Source organism: Lepidochelys olivacea, assembly GCF_965140295.1.
Source record: "Lepidochelys olivacea isolate rLepOli2 genome assembly, chromosome: 5".
In the NCBI taxonomy this organism is placed as follows: Eukaryota; Metazoa; Chordata; order Testudines; family Cheloniidae; genus Lepidochelys; species Lepidochelys olivacea.
The window spans coordinates 123002369-123022655 of NC_140415.1; the positions used below are offsets into that span (position 1 = coordinate 123002369).

A 20287-nucleotide genomic window follows, 5' to 3' on the forward strand; every position below is an offset into this window, starting at 1 on the left:
GGAGGACTTGTGGCACCTTAGAGACTAACCAATTTATTTGAGCATGAGCTTTCGTGAGCTACAGCTCACTTCATTGGATGCATACTGTGGAAACTGCAGAAGACATTATATACACACAGAGACCATGAAACAATACCCCCTCCCACCCCACTGTCCTGCTGGTAATAGCTTATCTAAAGTGATCATCAAGTTGGGCCATTTCCAGCACAAATCCAGGTTCTCACCCTCCGCGCACCCCCCCACACAAATTCACTCTCCTGCTGGAAATAGCCCATCCAAAGTGACCACTCTCTTCACAATGTGTATGATAATCAAGGTGGGTCATTTCCAGCACAAATCCAGGTTCTCTCACTCCCTCACCCCCCTCCAAAAACCACACACACAAACTCACTCTCCTGCTGGTAATAGCTTATCAAAAGTGACCACTCTCCCTACAACGTGCATGGTAATCAAGGTGGGTCATTTCCAGCACAAATCCAGGCTCTCTCACCCCCCCGGGAACACACACACACAAACTCACTCTCCTGCTGGCAATAGCTCATCCAAACTGACCACTCTCCAAGTTTAAATCCAAGTTTAACCAGAAAGTCTGGGGAGGGGGGGTAGGAAAAAGGAAGGGGAAATAGGTTACCTTGCATAATGACTTAGCCACTCCCAGTCTCTAAGCCTAAATTAATAGTATCCAATTTGCAAATGAATTCCAATTCAGCAGTTTCTCGCTGGATGTCTGGATTTGAAGTTTTTTTGTTGTAAGATAGTGACCTTCATGTTGGTGATTGCGTGACCAGAGAGATTGAAGTGTTCTCCGACTGGTTTATGAATGTTATAATTCTTGACATCTGATTTGTGTCCATTTATTCTTTTACGTAGAGACTGTCCAGTTTGACCAATGTAAATGGCAGAGGGGCATTGCTGGCACATGATGGCATATATCACATTGGTGGATGTGCAGGTGAACGAGCCTCTGATAGTGTGGCTGATGTTATTAGGCCCTGTGATGGTGTCCCCTGAATAGATGTGGGCACAGTTGGCAACGGGCTTTGTTGCAAGGATAGGTTCCTCGGCTAGTGGTTCTGTTGTGTAGTATGTGGTTGTTGGTGAGTATTTGCTTCAGGTTGCGGGGCAGTCTCTACTGGCTGGTTGAAAAATTTCCATTGTAACTGTTTTTTGATGAAAAATTGATTTTCAATTAAATGAAAATTTCTGGGAGAAGTGTTTGCTTTCTGTGCAAAATTTTCATTTTTCACTGAAAAACACAAAATCCTGAAAACTTTTTGACCAAAACCTGAACATTATTTGATTTTGGACAAAACTTGTTTGGTTCTTTGAAGAAAATATAAAATTTACATGGAAATTTCAACAAAAATGAATATTTTCTGCTGAAAGTGTCTGCTTTCCATAGAAAATTTTGATTTTTCAGTGAAAAACCAAAGCCACAAAGATTTTTCACTGGAAAACAGGTGGTTTTTTAAAAAAATTTAAGATAAACACTTTTCAGTTTTTGCTTTTATGATGAAAAGTTAAAATATTTCATGGAACATTTTTCCCGACCAAGTCTTGTGACATACCACCTGTTATGTGAATAAATACAGGAATCCTCAGCCCCCAAATCAATAGCACTAAATTTACTCAAATAGAAAACAAAAAGAAAGAACAGAAACAGTCTCATTTCTTGAACAGTAGTTAATTCAGGGATTCCTGCCAGAACCAGAAACCCAGGATAGCTGGTAATATAAAAAGTATGTGTATCTCGACTTTTTCTTTTATATCATGCAGCAAGCTCCACATTACTGCGATCAGCCACTCTACCAGAATTCCCAACCAAACAAGAGACATTTTGAAAGGCTTTCAAATCACCACAAAATAACCATTGTTTTGATAAATGTATGTGACTGCATGGAATAACCCAGCGTTTAAAATAAATGAAAAAACACTGATGTGGTAAGACTGGATTGGAATTGTACTGGTGATCGGCAATTAATTATGAATTCATATTGTTTGACAAACTAAGAGAAATACTTTCCTCCCAGCTTCAAATCTATTTTAAACTTAAGAGGCTGCTGAAAGGCACCACTAATCTGCAAAAGGGAATTATTCCAAACCCATCTCTTTGCACAGAAAATATTGGATTCATTAAAGGAAAAGCCTCACAAAGCTATTCATTTCTTCAGACAGATTTTTGCCTTAAAAACCCCCCAAAGTGGAATACATCTTAGAACCACAGTGGAAGAAACATCCTCACCTTAAAACCCACAACTAAACCAATGTTTCAGAAACAAAGAACCCCAGAAAACCCAATTTAATGCATATTTAGCCTGATCCTGCTTCAAATATTTAGCATTTGCATTGAAAACACCCTGCAGAAATCTTCCTAACACTCCTGCAAGGAGCAGCAAGGTAAAGTAACTTGTCCTAGGCCACCCAGTGAGAAAAGAACAGAGCTCAGATAGAACTCTCACATTCTAGAGGTGGGTGAAATTTTTTGGCCAAAACTCTTTTAGGAAAAAATACAAATTCAGCAATACCTAAATATTTCATGACTTTGTGTCCAGTTTGCCAAATTGTTCTAATTGAAAAAAATAAACAAATTCCAAAAAAGGCTAAATATTTTTTTGACATTTTCAAAATGAAACATTTTGATTTTTTGATTCAAAACAACTTTTTGTTTAGAAATTCCCTCCAATTTTATAAAAATAATTCAAAAAATATTTTAAGAGCTTGAAATCAAAACTACATGTTAGCTTGACCCAAGATAATTTTTTTTTCTACTTTTTGATTTGCTGAATATATTTTTTAAAGGTGATTGTTTTTATTTTTTTTAATTGTTCGTGAACTGAAAAAAGCAGTTGTTCACACAACTCGGTAGGAGTCCCAACTCTGTGCTCGTTCTTCTACACTGCTGAAGTCCATGGGAATTTTACATGGTAGGAAAAGTCTGGGCCTACTGTATTAGACACTTGCAAAATTGGCTTCAGAAACAAGCTAGAGGTTGACTCTTCTGCACATGATCTGAAAATATGCCATGATTTTGAGAGGAAACTACAGGTAGAGGGCAGATTCTTTCAATGGGCATTTACTTTATTTAGCCTGGCACAGGGTATAAATCATAGTAGAATTAAACCCAGAATTGGACCACCACCAAGAATCACACCGTCTAACACAGATGTATTTTATATGGAAACTGCCATGCATCATGAACCACAACCAGGAGACAATCCCCTGTCTTAAGAGACAACATTGAAGTATTCCCAAAGATTTCAGTACATATTTGTTTGACCTTACTTTCAGAGACATGGGAAAAACAAAGCCTCTGAACAGAATCTGCCAGAGTCTGCAGAGAAGCCTTATGGATATTGATATCAAAGGCTGCTGACCAAAAACACTATCCAGAATCAGTGCTGACTGTTGGCCCTTGTCTGTTGCCAGGTGGAATTTGACTAGGAATAAACACAGCCCCCATGCCACACTCAGGCCTAAACCCAGACTGGGAACAAGAGGATTAAAGGAATCAGAATTGTCCATAAGACATGCATGCTGCTTCACTTCTGCCTTCTAAACAACTTATCCAAAGAGGGAAGTTAGAGCCTGGGCAATAAAGAGACATCCAGTGTCATGAAATGGTCTTGTGAGGAAAAGGCCTAACTGCTTACTTATGGGAAACTGGCATCCTACCCTCCCACTAGGAGCTAATAGTCATCTCTGTCAATAATCATCCCAATTCTTGCAGCCCTTACTCTGCCTGATAGCTTTCACAGCCACAAAGAATAATGGCCCATCTTGCAGGTCATAGGCTGTTGTTCTCCCAACATCTACAGAAGCTTCATAGACAACTCTGGCTGAAATTCAGAGGAAACAGCATTAGTGCTCTCTTTGTACAGTTAGGATTGCCAGGTGTCCGTTTTTCAACCGAAATGCCTGGTCAAAAAGGGACCCTGGCGACTCCGGTCAGCTTTGCTGACCAAGCCGTTAAAAGTCCAGTCAGTGGTGCAGTAGGGCTAAGGCAGGCTCCCTGCCCGCCTTGGCTCTGTGCAGCGCTCGGAAGCAGCAGCATGTCCCCCCTCTGGCTCCTAGCTGTAGGGACAGCCAGGTGGGCTCTGCATGCTGCCCCCGCCACAAGCACCAGTTCTGCAGCTCCCATTGGCTGGGAACCATGGCCAATGGGAGCTGCAGGGGTGGCATCTGCGGATGGGGTAGCGAGCAGAGCCACCTGGCCGCACCTTCATCATAGAATATCAGGGTTGGAAGGGACCCCAGAAGGTCATCTAGTCCAATGATGAATTTATTAGCAAAGACTACAAAAATTCTTCACAAGGAAGTAAAAGATGTCTCTATCCAAAAATTATCCAGCTAACCAGCACTAAGAACAACTCTGCCAGTCAAAACTGATGGACGAAAAGAAAACTCTTAGTTTCTACTACAGCCACAGGACTGCAGAAATTATTTCTGTCACAGCCTACAAGAAAAATCACACAGCAGAGTTCAAATTACCATGTTTAGCAATATACACAACATGCAAGGCCTAGCTATATATACAAACCGCTGCTCTGGCTACTTCCTAAAAACACACAGAGAGCCCCACGAGAAGGCCCACAAACTATTAATGAGAATTGGATCGCATCCCTACACACTGCAAAGTACAAGGCTCATGACCATGCCTTTGGCTGCTTGCCAACCATTTAATACGTTGCTTCTCACCGTTACACAAAAATGACCTGTGAGGGTACCACTAAGGAGTGAATGGGAGTACGGGGTTGGAAGGCAATGCCTATTACAAGACAGATATGAATCCTCATGTTCTATCAGTGTTCAGCAGGAAGAGCCAATGGCTGAACAATCCTTTTGCCCTCAGAGAATTTTGAAGTGTCACTGGGTCCATCAATAGATGCATAAATTTAAAGGCTGGAAGGGACCATTATGATCATCTAGTGTGACTTCCTGCGTAACACAGGCCAGAGGATTCCATCCAGTGATTCCTGCATTGGGCCTTTCAGATGGATCTTTCAGAAAGACATCAGATCCTGATTTAAAGAACTCAAGTAAGGGGGAATCCACTACTCCATAGTCTCCAAGGGCAGGCCTGTGAAATAGGTCCCCTCCCTGATGGAAGAGTAAGTGAGCACTCACCTCAGACAGAATTAGTTACTTATGCCAAACTGCTTCCCCGACCCACTCTTCCTATTTCCAGCCCCAACTCAAAAATAAAATCTGAAATGCATACACCAAAGGCACTTGATGTGTGTCCTGGTTGCTATGGAGAGTGTAAGTGGATCTGGTTGGAAAATTGTAGTTTTCTGTCAGAAAAATGCCATTTCTATTACAGTAAAAAATATATATTTTTATGACATTGCGTTGATTTCAATGAAATTTCATTTAGAAAAAACACCTGGATTTTTTAATGTTAAAATGACTCGTTTCAATATTTTTTGATTGAAAAGTTTAGATTTTTCATTTCAAAACGACTTTCCTTTTCAAAAGTTACTTTATGTTATGTTTAGAAAAATAAAAAGAGTTTAGATTAAACAAAAATTTCAAATTAATCAAAACAAAAAACATTTTGGTTGATCCAAATGTTTCTCTCTCTCACACCTCTTCCCCACTCTCATAATTTTGGCTTTTCAGCCTGATTTCGAAGTAGTGTTTTGTGGGGAAGGGAATAACTTTTTTCACGGGGTGGAAAATCTGTTTTCCAACCAGCTCTAGGTCTGAGAACCTGAGCAGCTGTCGGCCCTACTACAATAGAAATAACAAAAACAAGAGTCCCTGCCTATACAGATAAGGAAGGTGCCCTTCAGAATTAATCTAGATGGTTTCAGGGCCATGCAAGGCAAACACTTGGACAGCTGGAACCGGAAGACTGAGGTGCAGTGAGGCAAAGCAGGCAGCTACAAAATTCCCATTTTGATTCATCCTGGGAACTGCACACGAGGTGGACACATTCAAATGAAAAATTATTTTGGGGTTGCACCTGATCTCAGATGCAAAAAGCCCAGTTACTCCCTATTTCTGACCCTCTTTAAGATCACACAAATTGAGCTCCCATGTGGAGACAGCTGTGCAAATCGACTCCCCAAACTAGCTCTTAGTAAAGCAAGCCAACTAAGGGGCTTCACCCCTTAAGAGGAACGGTAGTTAACAGGCTAAATCATTCACAAACATCTCTCTTACAATATAGGCCACCTGCTCCCATTTTAGCATAGTCATTTGTTTCCTTTTAGTTCCCACTGATATGCCAGAAGTCCAAGAGTCATTTCACAGAAAAGTCAGAAGATTACTTTGGAATTCATTCCATTTGTGTCTCCTGCAAGTCAGAAGCAGGAAGTGTCTGATCTAATGTAGCACTGAGGTTTGTCAGCAAGTGAAGGGAGGACAGAGTGAAAACAGGGAAATCCTAATTTATGAGGTTAATTTATTCCTCATTGCTTCCCTTGTGTTTATGCTCAAGGAAGGATTTACAACTTCTGCAGGCTGCTTTGTCCATTTTTCCATTACTGGGATACAGACCAGAAAAATAAATAATACATTAATTCACTGGAATGGTTGTTTCCTTTTTCTTCCCAAGCCACTTTTAAACCCCTGCATTCCTTTTTCAAAACCTCTGCTACACTTCTCACTGCTGGATGGTGGGAAAGCGCTAAGAAATGGTCAAATAATTGCTTCAATCTCACATCTGCTGCTTCCGGAGAAAAGGTAAGACAGAGGTGGTGTGTTAGACCTATTGACCGTGCTCTTTTGCCATCTGCTACCACTTGCTGACATAGAGGGAGATAAACTTTAATCTCAATCCCATTGAAGCTAATGGGAGCCTGTTAATTGAGCAGCCTCTGGATAAGGCCGATAAAGGCCAGTTTTGCCCTGCTATCCTTGCCTTGCCAACCAGAAATGGAGCAATGAAATAGGAAGGCAATTAAAAAAAAATAAAAGAGAAAGAGGAGGCAATAATGAAGATAGAGACTGGCTGACTGGTAGGGCATTGAACAGGGAGTCAAAAGACCTGCGTTCTAATTCCCGCTTGACCTCTGACTTGTGGTGTGACCTTAAGCATGTCACTTCACCTCTCTAGGCCCTCTCACCCTGTTTTATCTGCAGTTGCCTTCTGTGGCTATGAGCTTAAATGCAGAAACAGGTGGCCATACAAAATCTGTTTGTGTGATTTTCAAGACTGGCTTGAGAATTTGACCTCAAATGTTTTCTGGTCAATGATGTTTCATAAGCTTTTCACAAGAAATAGGTGGATCTCAAAATGACCAGAGAGTCATAGGTTTGGAGAACCATCACATTTTGGATACCTCTAATCTGTTTGCAAAAGCAGATTCTGTGTATGCGTGGGCTAGGAACACTAAGAGAGACCTCATTGTAGGGTTTTCAGATTTCTGCTCCTAGCCCTGACTGGGACCAGGAAGGGTACAGGCATGTGAAAAAAAGAATAACGGGGAAATGCAAGTTAGCTAAAATGTTTTGAACCTCCAAAGAGGTTTGACTGGAGTTCTGGGTGAGGAGTTGGGAGTGTCTTATTTTATCAAACCACCCCTATTTTATGAAAAACTTCAGAAGAGATGCTTTTAGAGATGGCTTCCAGTAGCTATATTTGGATCTGGATTTCAAACATTCCCAAATCCCGGGGGTTTCACTTGACTCCTGATAATGAAAAGGGTCGTTTACAAAATGCAGCTTATGGTTGAGATTTCAATCTGTCCCATGACTCTAAAGCTCAGGAGGCCTTCAGACCCAGGCTTTTCCTTTGGGGCCCATCTCTCTCCAGTTTGCTAAATTTTTGCAATGATGACTTTGAAGAGAGTGAGACAATTTATAAGACATGGGGATTTGGAGCTGAAAATCCTCTCTTCTAGAGAGCTGTGTTACTGCAATGAACTAGAGTGTATGTGTTTTAAAGAAACTACAGCAATAGCAAAACTCCGATGCTAATGCATCAAATGACCCCTCCGCCGATATTTATTTCATTGCGGGGAACGGAGTTATTATATCAGAATGACCCCGGTGCTCAGGACCAAATGCTCTGAGCACAAATATTGTTTCATTTAATTTAGTATGGATGAAGATTTATAGTTAAGATATGGGGTAGATCCTGCCCCATCCCCTTGTGGGCACACAGGGGCTCTTAGCAGCAAAAACCAGTGCAGTTTTCTGCTTGTGGAGGAAAGACTGAGTACACAGTTTTATGAGAGTACACAGCCACTATATAACAAGGAGCCTTGCTTTGTGGGGTGAGTGGGGGGCAAGACTTGGGCAGGACTAAAGGAGCTGCTACTTGCCAGATCCTCTATTTCATAACACACAAAGGCGTGGGGGCAGGTAAAAGCCTACTCAAGTCACTGAGCTGAAGCAGCCTCTGTAGCTACTGCACAACTGTGGTGGGAGATGGCAGAGGATCATCAACATCCACCTTGTCCATCCAGGCATGGTGAGAGGGGGTTAGGATTTGCCCCCATAGCCAAGATGGAGGGTGGGTATATTTAAAACTGTAAAGTGAGCTATTTTTAAAGGTTCTGATCAGTGGTTGAATAGAATCATTTTACAAACACTTGTAGCCAAAAACTTAGAACACCCAGGTGGTGTGCGGGTGTCTGCCTGGCTGGACAAACCAGAGGTGGCATTCAGAGCCCTGTCAATGTAATTAATGGAGTTAATGGGTCACTCCAATAAACCTAGAAGAATACGGCCTTTGTTTTGATTGGTTGAGAATGGCTTCCAGATCGGGAACGGATATTCTGGAAAAGAGGCTGTTCTAGTCTCACCATGCAGCTATTTTATGATCTCTGTGGTTTGTTGGGATGGCTGCTGCTTTTTCTTTCTCTTTCTAAAAACCAAGCTCCACTTTTTCAGTTCAGTGTCACGAGAAAACTTCACCCTTTGATTGTCTCTGAAATTCAGCACACATATGGGGAAGAATATGTATACCCTACTGTATACAGCTGTGTGCAGTGTGGTCCGTGTATGGGTAATATTGATATAAGGAGTTTGCAAAGTTTTGCTTTCAGTGACTTGATTCAGCTGCTGTCTGTGGCCTACAAGTATCCTAGTTCAAGTCTTAGCTAAGGAAATAAACTGCTGGCTATAACCAATGGTCCAGTTTCTGTTCTCAGCGATACCACTGACATCATTGGGTATACAGACAGCATGATACTTGCTTACCGACTGCAGTCCCCTCATCTCAGGGGGCTGCGTGGGTGCACCAGAGAGCTGAATTTGGCCCAGTGATGTTTTTAAAGATTGGACAAGTATAGCACAATCTGGCTAAAATGCTTTACCATGGGGGCCTGTGTTTTGATTATTCTACAGCCCTGTAATGCCAACATGTGATACACCAACAGGGATGCAAGTTAGGGCAATCCTGCCGAAAACCCTAGCTTGTGCCAGGGGTTGCACCATCCCCTGGCTAGGGGAGGCACAAACAGCTTCCCCTGGCCTCTTCCACTGGCACCAGCATAGGGACAAATCTTTCCCAATGAACTGAAGCCCAAAGGAGTTACAGTAACACAGGTATCAATTCTGAATTTTGCTAGAATTGTGGCAAATTCTTGCAAGTGCCAAACTGCAAACTCTGCTGTGCAGTGTTGTTTCACTACAATATTGATATTTGTCCTAATGCAAAAGTGACATATTGAAAGACTAAAGAAAAGGAAGAATGGGTTAGGGTTTATGGCTATTTTAAAAAAACAACAACATTTCACTCTGGACAGAATTTAAATTTTACAGTTATAACGAGTTACCTGTTTGAAACCAAGCTGGGTTAGCAATAGAACTATATTTCTCTCTCAGGCCTCATCTCAGCCAGCATACTGGCAAACTGTAGGCCTCTAACAAAGGTCTGTCTTCATCCTGCACATAATGAAAATGGCAAACTGGAAACCAACAAAGTGTCAGGCCAACTTGGCTGCAGTAACAATACTGAATCCCCACAGCCTGCCAGCCCTTCTAGTTCATTAACCAAAGCTGAGTTAATGGGGCATTCTGCCACCTAGTTTGCTCCCAGGGCAGTATCTGTGGGATGTTGTGTTGTAAAAGCCACCTCATTATAGAGAGCAGCTTAGTGTCAATTGCTGTTTGCCTGCCTGTAAGAACCATTTATACTGTTGAACAAAGCAAGAGCCTCACTGATCTTCCTCTGAGGCTGAACAAAAACAGCAAGTGCAATTGAAGGGAAGAGGAACTAACCTTCTTGCAGCAATTTTAAGGCACTAAGAATCATAGAATCATAGAATATCAGGGTTGGAAGGGACCCCAGAAGGTCATCTAGTCCAACCCCCTGCTCGAAGCAGGACCAATTCCCAGTTAAATCATCCCAGCCTGGGCTTTGTCAAGCCTGACCTTAAAAACCTCTAAGGAGATTCTACCACCTCCCTAGGTAACGCATTCCAGTGTTTCACCACCCTCTTAGTGAAAAAGTTTTTCCTAATATCCAATCTAAACCTCCCCCACTGCAACTTGAGACCATTACTCCTCGTTCTGTCATCTGCTACCATTGAGAACAGTCTAGAGCCATCCTCTTTGGAACCCCCTTTCAGGTAGTTGAAAGCAGCTATCAAATCCCCCCTCATTCTTCTCTTCTGCAGGCTAAACAATCCCAGCTCCCTCAGCCTCTCCTCATAAGTCATGTGTTCTAGACCCCTAATCATTTTTGTTGCCCTTCGCTGGACTCTCTCCAATTTATCCACATCCTTCTTGTAGCGTGGGGCCCAAAACTGGACACAGAACTCCAGATGAGGCCTCACCAATGTCGAATAGAGCTCTAGTACCACCTGTTCCCATCTAACTGCAGCCAAAAGGACAATCTAATTAGATGTAGAGATATTGGCCCCGCTTCTCAGCTGTACCCAGTACCCACTGGGCCCAGCTGAGGAGGTTGGGAGCACAAAGGAGCCAGTTACAGCTCCCTGATCCTGAGGCCAGTTCTACATTGGCTACAGATAGTTTAGAGTGCTCTAAGAAGAGAGGAACTGACATATTGGATCAGACCCAAGGTCCATTGGGTCCATAGATTCTTCAGGAGCGCATGTAAGAATCCTGCAGTAAGCAGATGTGTGATAATCTGCCCCTCACATTAGGTTTCGTCCGGGTCTCTAACTGGCCTTGTCTACACATGTAGCTACACATGACAGCGAAAGCCAGGTTGTGTCCATACTGCACTGCGTAGCACTAGTTACATGAGGCACTGAAAGGCTGTGGCTGGGGGAAGGCAGCAGGACCCTACACTGCTAAACTAGGGAGATGTGCCGTGTATGTGCTCTCCACACTGCAAGTGTAGACATAGCCATAGTTACAGATTGGCTTAAGCCCTGAAACATGAGGTTTAATATCCCTTCCAAAATGTGTGTTAGCATTAGCTACTGTAACTCTGGACCTTTTTGTTAGCCATATAAAATATCCAACCCCTTTTTTAATTTTGCTAAGTCCTTGGCCTCAATGACTTCCTGTGGCAGTGATTGCCGCAGTCTAATCACATGCTGTGTGTTAAAGTATTGCCTTTTCATTCCTCAAAGGGCAGCTCTGATGTTGGTCAGCTGGCTCTGGTTCCCAGGGTAACCAGTATGCCAGCCAAGAGTAGAGGTGGGGCAATAGCACACTGCCTCCATACCCCCAAGATCATGGGCTGCTTGGGGAAGAGCTGGCTGAAAGAGGCTGGTGACTTTCTGGCTGCAGCGTACTGCCAAAGGGGCCAAATGAAGGAAGAAGGTCTGAGGTATTTATAAGGCTGGAGTATCTAACCACCTCCAAATCTTTAGTGCATTTCTTCCCCATGTGAGGCAAGGAAATGCTCTTATCCCCATTGGAGAAATGCCAAACTGGAGCACAGAAAGGCTAAGTGACTTGTCCTACGTCACAGAGGACATCTGGGGTCAAGCAGGGACTTGAATTCAGACATCCCAAGCTCCCACCTAGTGGCCTAACCGCCCAACCATCCTTCCTTTCTATTTTGCCCAATAACTAGAAATCAGGGGCATGGCATGTTTAGGGGAAGGCTGTGCAATGGGCCACTACGTCTGGCACATGGCCCTGTTCTGGAATCTGTGGACTATACTCTCTCTGTGTGCAAAAACTGCGAGTGGAAAGCCTGGGGCTGAAAAGTGTGTGTGAGAGAGAGAGAGAACTAACCAGTTCAGAAACATTATTCTGCCTTCTGCTCTCCTGTTAACTCCTGTTCTGCTCACATTTGTGTTCCGATCCCCCCACTCCATTCTACAGCAGCGGCGCTCCCAAAATACTCTATCCATTTTCGTACTGCTTCTTCCCATACCAACCAATTCCTCCTCCCTCTTCTGGGTACCAGGGTGGGGCAGATCCTAATTGCACCCATAGATACTTCAGTTTGTTAGGCATTTTAGCCCCTGGCCCTCCCACAAAGTTATTTTCCTCACGCTTAACATTTTTTAAGTACTTGTACGTGATCCCAGTTTGTCGTCGGCTTCCTGCGACAAACAGCGCTAACGTGGTTATGAATCTGAAAAAATGGCTGTTTGCAGCTACCCAGCAGGGAACTACCAGGCTGATGATACAGTGCTGAGACATGGAAACCAGCTCTGTGCGGGGATGAGGCTGTAAAATAAGCTCCACTAGGAACAAAACTGCCTGTGTATTATCATATAGAAATCAAATCACTTCATTCCCATCCTCCCCAGCTCCTGCCACGGATGCACAGAATGTCCGTGAAAGCCAAACCAAACCAGACAGTTACCGGTACTGCTAGATAACTCCAATGAATTGGTCACCATGGAAACACGCTCTGGGAGAAGGGATAGTAGCGCACAAATAGAGAACATCAATACTCACTCCATGGCGGGGGTGGGGCTTTCCGCCTCACTGGCAAGCGTGTGATGGGCTGCGGTGCCGGCTCCCACTGGGTTGCTCTTCAGTCATTTTAGCACAATCCTTTTTTGTCGTTTGCAAGGTGGAGCTGTGAGTCTTTTCTTTCCTCTCTCGCTCTCCTTTCCCTTCCTGATTTCTGCCTCCCCTCTGGAGTGTGTGAAGAGTTAAGGACGTCTCAGCACAGCCTGCAAATAAAAAGGGAAGCAACTGGATAACGCTCTTTCTTGGAAACTCTAACATCCCCAACCCTTGCTTTTTCGTGTGGGTACCTACATCAGTCTGTCAGGCACACGTTGCAGTGATGCAAGGTCAGAAGAAAGAAATGCCGCACTTAAAAACCAGATGCCGAGTTATACCCTCATGCTATATACACAGATTGTATGCACAAGTAGTACCTAAACTGCATTCTCTAAGGTCTATGTTTGAGCATTAAATACCCATTCACATGCTTCTCTATCTTAAGTACTTACCTGACTCCCACTACTATAGATTCTGAGAACCTCACAATCTCCAATATATCTATGTTCACGACAAACCTGTGAGGGAGGGAAGTGCTATTATTCCCATTTTATAGATGGGGGAACTGAGGCTTGGAGAGACTAAGACCCCAATTCTCAAAGGTATTTAGGCACCTAACTCCTCCTGAAATTAATGGGAGTTAGGCACCCCGACACCTTTGAGGATCTAAGTGACTTGCCCAAAATGGAGTAGGGAATTGAAACCAGCTCCCCCAAATACCAGGCTAGCACCCTAACCACTGGACCTTTCTTCCTCTCTTTAAGTGTGCATGGTTAAGCATGAACTTAAGTACATTCCTCAATCATGGCCTTGAGAATTTTGTCCTTGATTCTGCTGACTTGAGTTCTCCACCCATTATCATCAGTAGAAAAGGCAGGTAATGTCATTTCAGCCCCCCTCGTGTTTTCATTGTGTCCATTCTTGTCTTGTGATAACCCCGATCATAGTGATTACTGATTAGAGGTAAGATCAAACCCAGATCTGAACACCCCTGAACTTTGGGGAAAGTTTAAACCCAGAACCCAAATTTGGTCCCCTCTGACTTCTAAACATATGATTCTAATCTGACTGAGGAGCCACATACAATGTCTCTGGGAAATCACGGACAGAGTTTATATTATGGCATCAGGGTCATTTCTGGAAAGTTATTCCTATGAACACTGAGCAAATACATAACCTACCAGCTTTGAAACACTATGACTTTGCTGACTAAAGACCCTCCCATTATAAAAAAAAATATTACCCTATTGTACAGCACTTACTGCACTCTCACTATTGTATGAGGCAATGGTTTGAAGCATTTACTACAGCCTACTGAGTCCTTATTGGTGTGAAAGGGCTGGTCTGATTTTTGCTGTCTCTTGCATAAAGGAGTAAAGACAGACTAACTTCTGTGAAGTCAATGGATTTAAATGAGTGAAACAGAGCAGGCTTTGGCTCCCGGTTGTGACTTTTTAGAGAAGTCGTGTTTTTCATTCTCTTTCTCCTGCTTGGCTTGGGAATGGGTGAACACTGGTTTGGAAGCAGCACTACTGAGAAGTATCTGGGCATTGTGGTGGATCACAGCATCCACATGAGTCAGCAGTGCAATGCTGTTGCCAAAAAAGCAAATGCAATTTTAGGTTGCATTAACAGAGGCATAGCATAAAAGTCACAGGAGATGACAGTACCGCTCTACTAAGAGCTGGTTAGGCCTCAGCTGGAGTACTGTGTCCAGTTTTGGTCACCAATGTATAGAAAGATGTAGTGACGCTGGAAAGGATCCAGAGGCGAGCGGCAAAGATGATCAAAGGGTTGGAATGCAGTAGGGTGACCAGCTGTCCCGATTTTATAGGGACAGTCCCGATTTTTGGGTCTTTTTCTTATATAGGCTCCTATTACCCCCCACCCCGTCCCGATTTTTCACACTTGCTGTCTGGTCACCCTAGAATTCAGTCATATGAGCAAAGGCTGAAGGAACTGGGTATGTTTAGTTTGGAAAAGAGGAGATTAAGGGGGGACATGACATCAATCTTCAAATAACTGAAAGGCTGCCATAAAAAGATGGAAAAAAGTTGTTCTATCTTGCCACAGAGGGCAGAACAAGAGGCAGTGGGTTCAAACTACAGCATAGCAGATTTAGCTTAAAACTCGGGAAAAACTTCATAATGGTAAGAACAGTAGGACAATGGAACAGACTGCCTAGGGAGATTGTGGAAGCTCCTTCAATGGAAGTTTTCAAAAGGAGGCTGCATAGTCACCCATCTTGGGTGGTTTAGATACAACAAATCCTGCATCTTGGCAGGGGGTTAGACTAGATAACCCTTGTGGTTCCTTCTAACCCTATGATTCTACAATGTATGCAGGTTTCAACCCAACTCAGCTATATGTCTGCCGAGGCATGTATTTATATTGAGTTCAACACTCTTTCACAAGCATGCAGGATCTTCCTTGCTATTGGGCTGGACATCCAAACGGTAGCCTGTCACTAAAGGAAACCATCATAAAGCAAAGCATGCATGCCACACTCCATTCTCTCTCATGTGAAAAGAATCATTCCGTTCGCTTCCCTAAAGCGGATGATCTTTGGCCTCTGCTGTCATTGGATTGTAGATACCCGTGTCTGGTAATAGGTGGAAGCGATTTCCAGCCTGTTCCCACCCTGACCCTGCAAACTCCACAACAGCTCCCCAGGCAGGGGCTTAGCACCCTCTTGACACACCCACCCTGCCCTGGGTCCTGTCCCCAGGGGGCGCAGGGCTGGTCCGTCCCCTAGGCACCCTCCCCTGCCGAGCCACCTCTCTGGCCAGGTACACTGAAGCCCCTGCAGTCAGGTCCCCTGGGCCCTAGTACACAATGCAGCCTTAAGGCTTAACCCCTTCCTGCCCGTGTTGTAGCCAGAGGCGGCTGGGTTATGTCAGTGGCCCTCAGCAGCCTGGTGGTGTAAGCTGCCTTTCAGCACTGTGAGGACAGGAATGGACAAGCTTCTTCCAGCCAGACGGAGGGAGGGAGGGGGAGAAAGAGATCAGGTCTGCAAAGACATGGGCCAGGTCATCCCTCCCCCCGACTCCTGCATCTGGAAGCAGCTCCCATCCCTTCCCTCCCGCACAGTGCTGAAAGGCTGCTCCTGGCCACATTCTGGTGTGAACCCTGGCAGAAATCTGGGGTGGGGGTATGTGATCCTGCATGACCTTCCCCCATGTATCACCCCCTCTGCATATGTGCGTGGGGAGTGTGTGTCACCCCTCCCCATTTGAAGCCTATAACCTTAAAGATAAGAAGGTAAATAAAAAGAATCCAACTACTCAGTATTTCTTTTTAACGGGGGCTCAGTCAACTTGATGTTAATTTGAATGTTTGTACTGCATAGTTCTGACTGATTGCCATTGAACTCACTCGAATAAGAGTAATTTTACCAGGTATCCCCTATTCGGCATAGGGAAATATGGTCACCCTAGTTCTAGACGCGATGTAGATTACTGCCCCGGGTGCTCTGGCTCACCTGTGCTGGTCAGTATGTTGGGAGGGAAGAGATGCAGGAAATCTGTCTGTCCACTCCCCGCTCAGAGCATGGGAGGGAGAGTTGCAGCCTCACCTTTGATGCCCCCCTCCCTGACCCACAGCCCCCGTGCTCAAGCCAGGGAGTAAGGAGGCATTTCCTTGTTCCTTTGTGCAGGTGAATGAGACAACCTCCTTATGGGGTCAATCATGAGTTATGAGTCATGGTGCCTCTTTGCAATGGCTTCTGCAGCATTCTTTCCTGTGTACCTTGCATTAAGAGGCAGCTAATCAGGGTCACTAACAACAGAAGCTTTCTGCCTCCCCCCCCCCCAAAAAAAACACCCCAACTCCACTTCAGTGATTAGATAGTGGGTACTTACTGTAGGGTGTGATTGAGTGAGATAGAGAGCACATTGTTCACATTCTCCAGGGCTCACACAATGATTTGTCTGACACTGAGGAGCTGTTGACTTCTTTCATACATCCTTGAACTGGGGGAAGAAAGCAAATGGATATCTGTGTTGGAGAGAAAGGGGGAGGTGACTAGGAAGCTGAGAGAATGAACTGACCCTATTTGGTGCTTGAGCTGCACAGTTCCATGGGTTTGAAATCCTCCTCGCAAATCAACACCAGTTGACTCTTTCTGGGCTGTTGATCTCTCTAGCACAGCAGGCACTCACTGCCACAGCGCCTCCTGCTGGTCAATCCGAGAATTAGCTCATTCCACCTGTCAGCTGGTGTCTCCCTACCGGTACCTGCTTCTTCATCAGTCTCCACCATGTACTTCAGGCCCTGTGGTCCTCCTGGCCTGCAGTGCCCCTTCTCTGGGGTCCTGCCCTGCAACAGTGTCCCCACACTCAGGGCCCTCCCCTCCTCAGGGAACCCTGATCTCCTAAACCCACCTCACCTCAGTGAGGCACTACCAGTCTTCATCTAGCCCCTTCCCTCAGGGGCAAACTACAGTCTGAAATGGCTACTTATCACCCAGGGAGTTAGACCTGTTGCCTCTTCCTCCCTTGCTGTGCCCCCACAGCCCTAGTACCTCCCACAGCCCTGACAGCAAGGCCTCTGCCTGGGGGTTTGCCAGCCTGGAGCTTCCACTGCACTGCCCCAGGTACCCTTTTCCTCTTTCAGGCAGCCAGGTCTGTCTATCTCTCTCTAAGACTGAAGAGAGACTGACTACCCCACCTGGTCTGCCCTCTTTTATACCGGCTTAGCCAGCTCTGATTGGCTGCCTCCTGCCTCTTCCTGATTGGCTCTCAGCCCCAGCCCTCTCCCAGGGCTGGCTTTTAACCCTTTCTGAGCTGGAATGGGGTGACTGCTCCACTACAATCTATCAACACCTCATGTAGGCAACATGCAGTCTGTATACAGACAACACTCCCAGAAAAGCTTTGCCTGCATAGGACTGCAGGATTGGACCCCAAATGTTCATATTAGAATACAGTGCTTTCTATTTAATTCAGTTACTGAACAATTCAGTCTGAATCTCAGGCAGTGAATCAATTGTATATAAAAACAACACAACTTCTGCTCTTGGTTCCAATCACTTTTGATTGCGTTCGGCAGGTATGATAGATCATCTGATTATTGTCCTAAGAAAACTCCCATTTAGTCTAAAAGGAATTGGCTGGTGCTGCCCCCCACCCTCCTTGCTCCCCTTCCAAAGACATACTCAGCACCTGGTAGCAGCAAAGAGACCAACCTGCATCTCTAGTGTATTGGTCAGCTATGAAATGTATGTGAAACAATAGAAGCTCATTTGCTATGGAAGTAGAATAAAATTATTATTAAAATAAACTGGCACAGCTAATATAGGCAACCTAACTGCAGGAGGCAGATTGTATCGTATCAGTTATTACAATGGTGAACAAAATATACAGCTATTGGAATTTTCATGTATTAGCTTTAATGTATGGGGGCAGATTGGGTTCTTGTTTATATATACAATATAGGGAAGGAGAAACAGGGTGCAAAGAACATATGAACGGGATGTGGATATTATGTGTTAGGCTGTAATGTTGAAAGCCTTACCAAAATAGCTCAAAAAAGAATGGGAAATTCCCCACGAGAATAAAGCACTCGAACACGGGCAATCCCGATGCAGGGGAAGGAATCGTGGGTAAGTGTGTAAATGTGTTTCCCATTACAATGATGTACTGATGGTGCCCCCGAATTTAGCAGGACGCAGCTATAGATTTTTCATGAATTTACTCATAGTAGAAGAGGTAGCGGTAAAACAGAGAGAGGTAGCACTGGAATTTGCTTTTCAGTCCCCTCTAGAGTTAGGCAGGGGCGTGCAGGGGGCATGCAGAGCGGGTTTTCTTATGTGTACCAGGATGTCCCTTGAACTTCCATGTAGTTAGTCTGTAATCCTGCCCTGAAGGTTTCTAGGGATGGCGGCCTTATTTCTTCCTCCAAGGTGGGACACTTTCCCATGCTATTGGCAATAACTCTGGCAAGCACCATTGCAGGAAACAGGCTAACGGCGTACAGGCCTGGGTAGCTTCAGGACACCGGCACCAGCTACAATATGTGCATTATTCTCCTCTTTCAGTCTTAGATGTGCTGCTTCTCGCTTTTTCAGTGCTTTTTAATGGAGGTTAAAATGGCTTCACTAAAACCTCCCTAAGCCAAGCTAAAAAATTTGAAACATATATTGCAAACTCATCTTGTTTTATGGGAAAGTGCATCTCTTCTCAAACAGCAGATTTCTGCCCAAATCCTGCTAGCACTTTATGAACGTACTTAATTTTACTCATGTCAATAGTCTCATTGACTTTAATGGGACAACTCCTAAGAGTAAAACTCAGCACACGGAATTATAGAATTGGAGGGCTGGAAGGGACCATCCTCCTTGGCTGAGGTCATTTAGTCCTTCCTCCGATGCTGCGGCAGGACCAAGTAAACCTAAACCATCCCTAACAGGTGGTTGTCTAACCTGTTCTTAAAATCCTCCAATGATGGGGACCCTACATGCTTCCTAGGTAGCCTGTTCCAGTATGTAACTATCCTTTATAGTTAATTTTTTTGCCTAATATCTAACCTAAATCTCTCTTGCATTCCTTTGCTGGATCAGACCATTGCAGAGTTCTTGAAGTAGATTTGAAGGGGCAGATCTTCAGCTGGTATAAAATGCCATAGTTCCATCTGTGGGTCAGCATTCTATTAGCCTAGGTACTTATCTAATCCTCACTACTGTAGTGTCCAAGCACCTTATCTTACCGTAAAAATGTAATTAAAAGGAGACAAACATTATTCTGTATTTTACTTGCCGACTTCACAATGAGCAACACCAAAATCTCATTTATTTTTGTCTTTTGAGTAAGGAACATATATTGTAAAGCGATCCAGCAAAACCAAATCTGTTCATTTGCCTGTTTTTAGCTCTTAAGACACAGGCATTTGTCATCTAGATGAGCAATAGGATGTATGCTGTGGCTTCAGTAGACACCACCAGAGGACATCTGTGCCATCCTTCCAGAAGAGAAGCAAGGCAGTTTTGTTTCATTTCAGTCTATGCTGTGTGAGGGAGTAATAGGGAAGCTTGGTACCAGTGACCAGGAGCCCCTGGAGCTGTTTTATTTGCTGTGTGTTTGGGAAGTGGATAGCGGGGTGGATTCTGGGTTTTATTTCTGCTCCTGCACAGATATGCATTAAGTTTGTCATGTTGCTGTTGGTTTTATTAAGGGTGTCTTTTTTTCTTTTCGGAGCTGGGCCTGACTCCCAAATCTCCAGCCCCTCCACTTTCCCTGAACCATAGATCCCTATCCAATCTTTGCATTCCAGGCACATCTCTAGTTTTGTTCACATTTGTTGCTAGTATTACAAACAACTACAGTGTCCAAAAGCAACAGTCAGGATTGGGGTCTCATTGTGCTGGGCACTGTATATACATATAGAAACAGAGCCTCCCTGCCCCACAGATTTGACAGTCTAGACCCATAACTACATATACCCCCACTAT

General features: G+C 44.3%; 1 long non-coding RNA gene across 1 annotated transcript in view; it reads right to left on the reverse strand.

Moving 5' to 3' along the window:
* LOC311520779 overlaps positions 1 to 16795 on the reverse strand; it is a 51699-nt gene extending 34904 nt beyond the window's left edge. Inside the window, exons 1-2 of the long non-coding RNA XR_014711697.1 lie at positions 16701 to 16795; positions 12787 to 13007 (exon numbers count right to left, since the gene is read on the reverse strand). This is a non-coding gene — a long non-coding RNA (uncharacterized lncRNA). The remainder of the gene's footprint in view (positions 1 to 12786; positions 13008 to 16700) is intronic.
* Between the last annotated feature and the right edge of the window lie 3492 nt (positions 16796 to 20287).